Genomic DNA, 12,266 nt, shown 5'->3' on the forward strand with positions numbered 1-12,266 from the left:
TTCAGTTATGACTACACCTTTGAATGCCAACTGTACTAAAATAAACTGCTGTTTCTCCGATATGTCTGTACATGAGTCAAAATGGGCATCTTGTCTAATATCCAACACAACTAAATGACAGTATTTTCATCAGATGGTCCTCTTCAGATCAACTAACACAAGCAGAAACCTTCTTTTGACAAACATTCTCCTTTTGAGGTCTATTTCAGCAAAGAGTGCATGAGCACTCTACAATAAATGCACAAACAAATGAGCAACACAGGCAGAGGACTTGGCAGCTGGCTTGTCTTTTTGTGCATTTATGTTGTCACCACTTGGGATGTGATGAGAAATTGGCAACCCCACATAAAACTGTGCAAATGTGAAATACAAAAAGGGGGGAAATGTAGCACAAAAGAAATTAAGCAAATGGACCAATAACAGCTGCACGAGAGGATCCTTCAGGTGGTTGTTTGCTGTTGAAATCTGTCTAAGACAGAAACATGGTGAAAAAGACAGACAGGAACATGGTGAAAAAGACAGTCAGCTCACTCTGGATTGGCTGGATAGGCACCAGGCTTTCTTAGCTCAATGGTTACCATGTCACTGAATAAATGCACATGGAAAGACTTACCAAAGCTCAATACAGTTCAAATGAATAAATCATGCATGTATGAGAGAGAGAGAGAGAGAGAGAGAGAGAGAGATAATGTATGTGTATATGTGTGCGCGTCAATGTGTGTGCTTGTGTGTGTCTGTGTGAATGCGTGCGTGTGTATGTGTGTGAATGTGTGTGCTTGTGTGTGTGTGTGTGTCTGTGTGTGTGTGTATGTGTGTGAATGTGTGGGTCTGTGTGTGTGTGTGAATGTGTTTGTATTTGTGTGTGTGTGTGTGTGTGTGTGTGTGTCTGTGTGCGTGTGCTTGTGTGTGTGTACATGTGTGTGCCCAATTCTTTGTCTGTTGGGGGGTGAGCTTTAGAGGATATGAGGGAGAGATTTAATCTTTCTGTTTGCTTGTAAAAGAGCAATACTTGTTCTGAGTCTGTGCGCTTAAGAGACGACGAAAGCAAACAAATGAGCCAATGCCCACAGCAGCATCCATAAGAGAATAGTACAATCAGAGAGCGATGGCAGAATGCAAATACAAACAGAAAGCCAATGAGGAAATGCCCTTGAGTATGTGCTGGGCTAAGCATATCCCACCCACATACACACACACACACACACACACACGCACATACAGTACAAACACACAAACACACACACACACACATACAGTACAAACACACAAACACACACGCATACACACACCCACACATACAGTACAAACACACGAACACACGAACACACGCACATACAGTACAAACACACACACACACACACACACACTGTGTGCAAGGTCCACCCATGCAATTCATTCGGCAGCCAATTACCTCTCATAAGATGTTTTTTTACAGCAACACAGGGTGACCCTTCAAGCACGCTTTACCGGATCGGATCAGTTGTTATTTCTGATGGCGGATCCGTCTGCACTTCTGAGCCTGAGTCTGCTCTGTAAATTACAGCGCACTCCTCCCATTGAATAAGATGCTTTTTAATGTGAGCCGTTCCTTCCCCTCTCTCCCTTCCCCCTGTTTAGGAGCCTGCTACCGGATCGATAGTGGCAGGGAGAAAAAGAAATGAAGCTACTGGTTATGGGGCATGTTTATGTGATGAATGCATTATTAACCTGCAGATTTATCTGGCTTCTGCTCGGGTCCACTTTCTCCCACGAAGGCAACGGGCTTAATTATGGAAGCCCCAGCCACCTGCATCCCCCCTGCGAGGGCCCCACGCCTCTGTGCAAGACAGCCCCCTAGTGGCGCCAGAAGTCCCTGCACGCTGGCCCCGCTAATCCGATCCCCATTCATAATTCATATTCATGAGATTAATTTCTTATGAGGTGTTAGAAAGGGGATTGGAAATTTAAAAGTAACTGCTACATATTGCATGCCCTGCTTACGCTGCGGAATATAAAAACAACCTGATCAGCAAAGTGTTTTGAAAGTATAATGTATGAAGAAAAAAAACTTGACTCAGACTAATTTGTCAGTCACATAGCACTCGTAACATCAGTGCACATCACTTGTTTAACTGTGAAATGAAATGTAAATGCAAACTTTGCAGAAGAGACTGCATTGTATACCAGTTATTTTTAAATGTGTATTATTGTGTATTATTTTCTGTGCACTTGTTTGCATGCGTTTGTGCGTGACAGTTCCTGTCTCCACTGAAGGTGAAACATTGATATGGGATGAACAAAACACCTTCACATTTCATTCACCTCTTCGACTGAAATGAAACATATTCCTCATAGCAACCCTCCTAAACACATGCTAAATATATGCAGTATGTTAAATACATTCCTTTTAGCCGTCACACTAAATGTATTACCAATTCTGAAAGCAGTTGCTGTACCCTTTGTACACACAATGTACTTGTTCATTCAAAGCTCACTTCTTATTCTAAACATACGCCTGTCTCACAGGCGAAAAAGCTGCAAGCTGCGGCCATAAGTTCACAACTGTTATTTGCTTACTCCTTCCTGCTCCGCACCCCGCCCACACCTCGTCCTCCCTCAGTGCGGATGACTTCACAGTGTTCTTTGAGGACAAGGTTTCAGGAGCCTGTGGGCTCTTTGGGTTCCTGGCAGCGCGGCTAACCGGGCTCGCTACATTTCCGTTCTCACCCGGCTTCCACCTCTTCTTGTCTGTTGGGTCGGTGGCTGTTGTCTCGGAGCCTCTGCGGGTTCACGTGCAGCATTGACCACCTCCCCTCTCCTGATCTGCTCACCGTCATATCTCTCTCTTTAATCCCCTGCTTTCCTCTGGCTGTTCTTTCTTCTTGCCATTCTCACCGGTACACTCCCTCCCTCCCCTTCTCCATGAAACACATCCTGCATCTTTCTATAGCCCTAAACTATCCGTGTCTTATTTTACACACAAAATGTGTATCATTGCACACAATGAACAATTTACTGCTGAAGAACATTATCCTAGACCCAAACCAGGCCTGGAATCAATACCAGAGATTGCAGGTTCCTTTTCTGGTGTGATTTCTGTGGCATTTACAATGGTTTTCCATTATGTTTTCAGGTTCAGCCTTTCACAGGTGGAAATGGAAGTGACTGCCCTGGAATCGGTCACCTCCTATCCATCAGACTGGTTGTGACACATGGAACCAGGTGTCAGGTGGAACCATCAGGAAAGGGCGATGATTAAGCAAGAAACCCAAAACATTTTTTAAAGAAAGGCCTTTCGGCCATTTTGTTTATAAGAAATAAAGACAGAACCAAAAGCTAACAAAAAATGACCCAAGCCTATGAATTTCGAAGAAGAAGAAGTAGTAGCAGTAGCAACAGTAGTTGTGGTAGGTTAAGGAGAATAAGTCACGTAACAGCAGCATCTAGCAAGGTCATGTGCCCTCCCCTTGCCACCACGGGAGAGAGCACTGTACCTGTACATTAGGCCAAACAAAGTAAACTCTCCGGAAGATTTCATCTCAGCCCCAGGTTAACTGGCCGAAATGCCAGTCCAGAGCTGTCCATGGTCCTGACAAACACTGGGAGAGAGCAGGAACAGTCATTCAATTATTAAAAATAAAATACAAATATACAATCAAAAGCTATAAGCTAAAAAGACAATAATCTCATCATCATCATCATCGTCATTATCATTATCATATTTTCCAGACCCCCCATAACCTAAATGTTTTTTTTTGGTTTGTGATTCCATTGGGCTCAAAACATCGCTGAACCAGGGATGTCTAACCGATTGCATCAGGGTGACACTTCTGATTTCCAGTGCAGAAGAATGATTTCTTTAGATGACAATAACCTGTGAGACTACCACCTGTGCACTGTGTGTCATGAGAGCACTTTGAAGAGTGCACTCAGAGGAGCTGGCTAATATCTGCAACACCCATGTCTGTGAAACTTTTGAACAAGAGTATTTTTTTCTCGGTCAAAGTCACTGAGATCACATTTTTCACCATTCTGGTTGATATGAACATTAACTGAAGCTCCTGACCCTTATCTACATTATTGTATGCATTGCACTGCTGCCACACAATTGGCTGATTAGATAATCGCATGAATAAGTAGGTGTAATAAAGTAAAAATGTTCCTAATAAAGTGCTTGGTGAGTGCATAGTGTTTTAGATTATAAAGCAAGGCATTACACACATCAAGTGTTTGTATTATCATCTGCATATAGTAAAAATACCACTTTTTGTTCCTGGCTGAATTGTTTCCTTTGGAACACGACCAAACTGTGTGAAGTCGAGACCCTGCTTCTGTTTTATATTGGAATAAAATGGGGTCAAGGTCAGAAAATTATTTCCCTAATTCAGCTTCAGACTGATGAATTATACATGATATAAAAAACTGAAATAGACCAAATCTGGCACGAACACATGAAGAGTGTATCTTATAGATTGGCATCCAGCATCTATCCTTTATGATTCCCCAGAGATTTTATCCATTTTGAAGGTGTAATCTGCAGATAATCAATGGCATCATACAGTATAAATTAGAGTAAGGCTCTTTTGGTAAGAGGTAATATGGTTTGCACAGTTGGTCCCATGACGCTTCTCTCTCCCAGGACTGCACTGCAGACATTACAATGGGGGCTAAGATTAGTCGCCCAGCAATACGTCTGCAGAATTGGCAGGGTCAGGCCATACAGTTCTGTTTTTGGTTCTGAAGATGTTTCCTGTGAATCTGGGCCATCCTGTTATTTCAAATGTATAACAAAATACATTTGCAGAGAGAGATGAAAAAGGACTTAGGAATAAATATAGGCTTGCGATGAGAAGAAAATGTGCCAACAATATTAGTCTTGAATAAGTCACAATACTTTCATGCTCAGTGTAGAGGCTATTTTTCCAGGAAGAAAGTTGGTTCCTGCATGCATCATAACCAAGACCACAGTCTTAGGGGTACTATAGTGCGCGGGGTACATATATATACAAAATATAATACATTTTACAAGAAAAACTGTCATCCAATGAGGTCATTTCAAGGCATTGTCATGTCAACAAGCTAATAGCTTGGCAAATATATTATTAACCGAATAACATCAGAAGGTAATGGTTTATAGTGATTATAGGAATTGTACCAGAGTGGAGTCATATTCTTCTTCAGGAGTTAATAGACTGAGGTCTATATTCTATCAAAGGAAACTGTACGGTTTTTAAGCAATCTGAAAAGACTGAGCACAAAACTGGGAGACTGATTATTTGGAACAGTGATGTCTTCTAAAGAGAGGTCAACCTGCATGTCAGGAGAAGGGCTGTTCAGTTATATTTAAACTTTTACTTCCAGTAAAACTGAATCTTTGTAAGGCAGACCAGTAGTCACTATCGGTGTACGATGATTAAGAATGGAGATTTTATTCTGTATGCTGTATTTTTTCATGCTACACGGTGGCTGCCAAATTAGTTGAAAGGCTGAAATATTGTACATATATTGTTAAACAAACATCAGCTGGAATGCTTATAACTGTTATTATATTGTTGGAATTAATTGCTGTTATATAATGTGCTTAATGTACATGAAGAGGTTTTACAGTTTACTGGAAAAGATCTATTGCTATGATACACATAGCAATGTACAGTAACTGCAGTAAGGATCTTAGTATTTGTATTTACAGAAATGAGAGCTTACGTCTAACCCCAAAAGCTAACTTATCTTCCATTACTCATTCTTGAAAAACTGAAAAGGTTGCATCGATCATCAATGCCAATGCCCTGCCTTCTGCAGGAATCTTAATTAATCAAAGGGTTTTGACAGACATGGTAAAGTGCATCAGAGATGCTGGCTGCTTTATTGGATTCTGCCAGCTATGGAAATTGTGTTGACGTGCTGCAGACGAAATTGGCATTTGGAGAATAATTGTAGTGGGAGTACTTTCATGTCAGAGATGCACAGTGGACAGAAAGTTAAAATGTCACCGCTGAAATCTCATATTTCAAGGCAAATGAGGATAGCAGGCTCCTGTGTTGTCTGCTACCTGCCTTCAGATTGGCCAGGGATGAATAGATGTTCCGTGATATTAAACAGGCATTGGCCTGCATGATATCATGACTGCCTCTGTTGTATAGTATACACAATCTAGCCTAGACAATTATTGTTACCATAAATACAATTACTATTGATCTAATAGCCAATTGTGGATTTGAAGATAAAGAAATGTCAGATTTGGCTTCTAGCTGTTACAGTAATGTAGCAAACAAATGTTTTTGGAATGATGCACTTGTTCTTCTTAAGTGCTAACACCGCGTAGTGTGGTTTATGCATTTCCATCTTTGCAAATCCCATCAAAATGCGTTTTAACAATGAATCCCCACGACAGAAAGGTTTAATTATGCTTTGTGAATCAGTGCCATTTAAGCCTGTGTTTGTTTTGCTTAATTAATTAAACCCAGAGAGACATTCCCATCAGTCTCCTTGCCCTCTTTCAAAAGCATCGTCAGCCTAAAGTCCCTCTTTGCCACCGATGTTCTTGTAGAAAAAATGTAATTGCTTTTTTCACAATTAAAATGCAACCAAGGTGTACATGAGCATGTGACCCAAATGAAGAGCTAAGTAATTGGCTAATCACATCAAAAATGCATTCATTGTTGGATGTGGTCTATTTATTCATTATTTTATTTTGCTTTTGCATGCCTTGCCTAGATAAAGAAAAGAAGAATGCAGAGGTCAAATAGGATTACAGTGATTGATTCACAGCGTGAAAAGGCAGGGGTAATTAAGCTTCCGTCACTGCTTCTGTGGTCAGGTTTGCTGGCTTTCTCCTCTCTGTGATTGCCATCTCATCCCTGTTACTTCATTAATTCCTCTGTTTAGGTGGAACATGCTACAAAGCCATGAGCATCTCCCCTTATTCGAAAGGCCTGAAACTTGCCGATTTCATTGAGATATTAGACACATGTCGATAGGGAAGGTCAATTCAATGCTTAGATGGCAAAGGAGGATCAATTGAACTTCATTGAGTTGGTATAACGGTGTTGTTGTAGGTCCTTTTGAATTCTTTGGACAAAGCTAGACGAGCTGATCATGTGCTGATGTGGAATGTGGTACTGAAATGGTATGGGACATACACCCTTAGGTGTTTAGGACAATCGTTACATAATGGAACTATCTGATATCTACTTTTTAGATTGTGGCATACAAGAGATGGACAAAATGCTTGGATATGGGTAACGTGTTCATAAAGCAGCGTGTTCCATTTTATCTGACTGATCAGTGCCCCTTTCCTTATCTCTCTATTTCTGTCTCTCTGTCTTTCTCTCTCTCACTCCCAGTCTCTCTTTCTCTGTCTGTCCCTCTGTGTCTTTCTCACACATACTCTGTCTGTCTCTCTCTCTCTCTCTCTTTCTGACTTTCTCTCTCTCACTCTCTGTCACTCTCTAATCTGGAAAGGAAATTCTGTTTCCGTTTAAGACCTGCTGAGGTGCTCACAGATAAGTGAATGGTGGGGTGGTCTGGTTATCACCATGAGTGGGAGCTTCATCATCTCTCTGAGGGACCACCAGGACACCAGCTAATCAGATAAGGAGCACAGCATGGCTGCACATATCCATCTGGAGCACATATGCAAGTTAAATGTGCTGAAACAACAGTATAATACAACATACTGTATTTGAAAAGAGTAATCTTATTTACTTCCCAAATAAAAAATAGTTGATGAGGCTACCAAGTTTCATGACTATTTCAATAATGGGTTGACTTAACAATCTTTTTTTTTTAAACTCATATCCGTTGTCAGATTTTTATTAGAGGTATTTAACAGCTTGGCTTTATTACCTCTTAACATATTCATGTTTGGTCTTGTTAAAAAAGGCTAAAACGGCAAATCTTTTTTATGGAAATAGTACGGTGTGAGTTGGACATTGTCCTTAAAAAAGCCAGCACTTGCCATGGATAAGCCCAGCCCCTTTAACTGGTGTGTAATTCCCAGACTCGGACATGACACTCTATACAATGCCAGAAATGGGCTACACTAACAAAATGCGGTGGGTCAACACCCTACTCGCTGAATTTATATTAGTGCTCACATCTTTTGGAATCAGGACTGAAAAAATGAGAAAAGTTGGGTTTAACTAGTAGTTACAGTGATTGGCTTGAACAGGGGAGCCAAACCCTAGTCATTGAATGCTACAGTCTGCTGAGTGTCTGTTAATCACCTGTATTTTTCACAGTTAAATCGGTTGCTGTCTGCATTGTTTCTAATAGCTGTGCATGCTATTGGATGAATGTATTCATTGTCTTTCATTTAAAAATGAGGCAAACACACAGTTTGAGGTTCAGGCACTGGGCAGAAGACAGCAGTGTAGTTTGTATGGTAGCCAATGCGATAAAGATGCCTTTGAGATTATGTACAGCTCTCTCCAGACGGCATTATTGACAAAAAAAGACCACAGTGTGTGCCGTTATTAGAGGAAATGCGGAACTTGGATGACAAACAAATAAAAGGAAGCAAGACTAATCCCCTGAAGATGAATGTGTAAACCACATCCAAACAGTGACCAATGAGTGTCATACAACAAATAAGGAGAAGGATAAAGATTTATGGAGTCATATAATCCATATAAATATTCCACATCCAGAGCATGCCACAGAGACAAAATTTACACTCTCTCGCAAAACAAGCAGCTGTCTTCCTGCCTCTGCCAGAGTTTTATACAGTATCTACACTGGAGATGACGGAGACCAGCAATCACTGGCATGACATTGGGTATTAATGTGGGGAAAGTTATGGTGCCGTAAATTACCGCTCGGTTTTTCGAAGCAGTCTATCTTGGGATCATGGCTGTCCTTTTAAACGGGGCACCGGTTCATGAATTGCCATGACTAATTAATAAGCATTTCAGAGATCACAGATGCTATTGTTTTGCGTTCTTTAAGAGTACATGTTTGTCTGAATATTCAACACTCATCCACACCTTACCTTACAAGTAAACACATGCATTATAGTTTTCCTTCAAATATCAGTTTGGCGAGTTAGTTCTAATGATGGCTGAATTCACCTGTGTTTTGAAGAAGAAACATCTTGCCTTAAATTGATAGTCAGAGTTGAGAACAAATGTTGGAGGCCTTCCTGCTACAGATTCTAAAACTGTTGTCTTTGAATAATGCTACATTTAAATAATACTGTCTTATTTGTCATGATGCAATGAAAATGAATATTGTAAGATGCAGTAATAAATCGCAGAATGTATGTACATGCATTATTAGCAGTGAGTAAATACCTGCCCTCTCAGTGAGATCTAAAATTACATGACTTTAAAGGACTGCTCATGTAAGGTATGCTGAGCAGCTCAAGGTCATTGATGGCTGTCAGTTAACATGCACTGCCGACAAGAAAATGAATTATGTTCTATTTGTTTGTTTGGTTGGTTTTTTATCTTATTATGAAGCACAAGTCAATGATTAGTCATTCACATTTAATTATACAGTAATTACAATTCATTAGAGCCAATCACTCATGTGTCTACAGTAAGTTATTAGGCTAATATGACAGAATTTGTAAACATGTTGCATAATTATTTTCACACAATGAAATGGATGAAAGATTTAAAAATACTTAAATACAAATGTCACTTTCGTCTGAGTCTGAAATGATGATGTGTTGTTAATACTCCATCTGTCTGGAAGATTATTGAAGACAGCTGACTCTCCAGCTGGTCCACTGGGGAGCTCCATATTTTTTCCCTATTTTGAATAGTGTGGTCACATCACTGGATGTTGTCTTGACACTGAGGAAACACATAATTTAAAAAAATGGTGTCTGGTACGGTTTCCTGGGCTATAAAAAGCCTGCTGGTTTAAGTTTTCCTCAGAAACCAACTTCTGTCACTCAGTCTTATTAAAGGCCACTAATCAAGTGCTTGAGTGAAGACACATGTTTGCTTTGTTCCGCATTGCATAACAGAAACATTTTTACTGGTGACAGACTGACCAGGCCTTAACACTCGGACTTGTGATAAGGTGTAATTTCCCCAGGACAAGTTCTGAGCTCTGAGATTGTCTAACATGAAGCTAAAAACAGAACAAGAAAGAAAGTTTCTCAAAAACTCTCCACACATTGATTTTACAAAATACACTTCTTTGAATTGTGGCTCCATAACTGCAACCAGAAGCTGTGAGGAGAATTTACTTTATTCTGGCATCTCTTTTTGTTTATTCGGCACATTTATTCTCCAACAAAGATCAAAGAAAAATGGCAATCAAACTTCTGAATTATGCCACTTGTCTGGTGACTCTTACGACAAGGCAGTTTACTGCAGAGCCCGCATTGTCCCGTGTTATTTACAGCCACACCGTGCACAATTTTCAAACACCCCACTATGATGATTACGCTAAGGGCTGCGTCAGCTACACTTCCTGGTGTGTCACTTATTATTGGTTGTGTGATTAACACTGTGAGAGCTGTATGTTGTTGAACTGCCAGTAAGGCACAATCGAATCCAGCCCTAGTTCTGAGTGAATTCAATACACTTCACTAAGAATATACAATTTTCAAAAATTCATAATGGGCTTATCATTCATTGTATCACAATGAGTTGAAGAGCTGGCTTCCTTTTGGTTTGCTTTTTTCCTTAATTTTACATAAGCTGTGTGACATAATATCCTCTACAAATGCAGATCAACAAACTATGTCTTTGCATACTAATTCTTCCAAAAGAAAAAAGGAACCACTGACTTGTTTGTTATGAACCTTAACAACCAGTCTAATGACCTGAAACTCTCCTTACATTGCTTGTATGCCCACAGGTAAAATCTGACTGCAATAATATGAACATAATACTGTGGACAATGGAGTGGAAAGAAAATGTAGTTCACCTTCACAATGAAACATGTAAATACTTAGAAACATTAGCATTGAATGTCTTTGTGGTGAAAATGAGAATTTAATTCCACAGAGACATCATATTATTTGCAAAATAAACCGCTTTGGTGTAGACAGACAGTGCCATCTATTGATGAATGATTATGTTTACTCTTCAAATGTAAAGTAAAGCTGGTATTGCGTATGTCAGTTTCAAACAAATTCATAACGAAACTCCTGTTGCTATTACCCTATTTAATGATTATTCTTCCAGTTGTTTCCTGAGTATTATTAATTAATGTATTAATGTATGTATTCATTTACAAATAGGCAAATTATCATTGTGATAAGTAACCACAAAATAACTGAAAATAAAATATCCCATGCATGAATATAATTTTTCAAGCCAGGACTAAAAATGAGAAATGTCACATTTACCACCTGTAGCCTACTTGCCTGCACGAAACGTAAGTTTTAATTCAGCTCTATGCGCCTAAGCACAGCAAGGCACTCATAACATTTACAAATTAATGTAGCTGATTCATAACCCCATGTGGCTATAATATCTTAGTGAACTGTAAAATAATCTAGTCCTTTATTTGGGTCAATTTTATGGCCATATCCTCAAAAGACCATTTGTCAAGAAAAACTTATCACTCAAGAATGATAAGGACTAACTTTTTTGGTATACATAAAGTACTTTTTTTGTTTCATTTTGACAATCTTTTCCATCACTTGTCGATATTTTGACGTTCATTCTCTATTGGGCATTCAGTGGTTTTGTGTGGTCTAAATTAAGATAATTAACTTATCCTTCATCACGGGAAAAAGTGTTTCGGCCAATCACAATCATACACTGAAACTGAAATAATATCAAAACCCAGAAAATGGACTTCAAAGACTTCCAACACAGCTCAGGTCTGGAGGGGTTTAAAAACACTGCAGAACACCGGTGAGAGCCCGATTTGTACCATGGTCTACACACAGAATATCATTCAATTCATCATTAAGAAGTGTCATAGAATGTATGTTGAAGGTATGAGGAGCACACCCAATGTAACTAGCTACCAAAAATACATTTTCTTTGTGATGCTGGATTTCTCATGATTTCATAGCACTGGTATCACAGCTCTGGTATGGCTTAGTCATAATTGTATATGGCTAAGCCATGGGGTCTAAGACAGGGATCTCAAACACAAATCCTCGAGGGTTGCTAAATTGGTTGCTGGTTGACAGGAAACCACAAAAGCCAGCAGACTGTGGCACTCCAGGACCAGAGTTTGAGTCCCCTGGTCCACGCAAATAAACTTATAGAGTTCCCTGTGGTGGTTTGTTGCGTTCATCAGGTTTCTGTATAATGCAAAATTATGTATACCACTTTATAAAAATGACATATTTGTTCTTTAGTTTTAACTAT

The sequence above is a fragment of the Conger conger genome, chromosome 8 (genome assembly GCF_963514075.1).
Source record: "Conger conger chromosome 8, fConCon1.1, whole genome shotgun sequence".
NCBI lineage: Eukaryota > Metazoa > Chordata > Actinopteri > Anguilliformes > Congridae > Conger > Conger conger.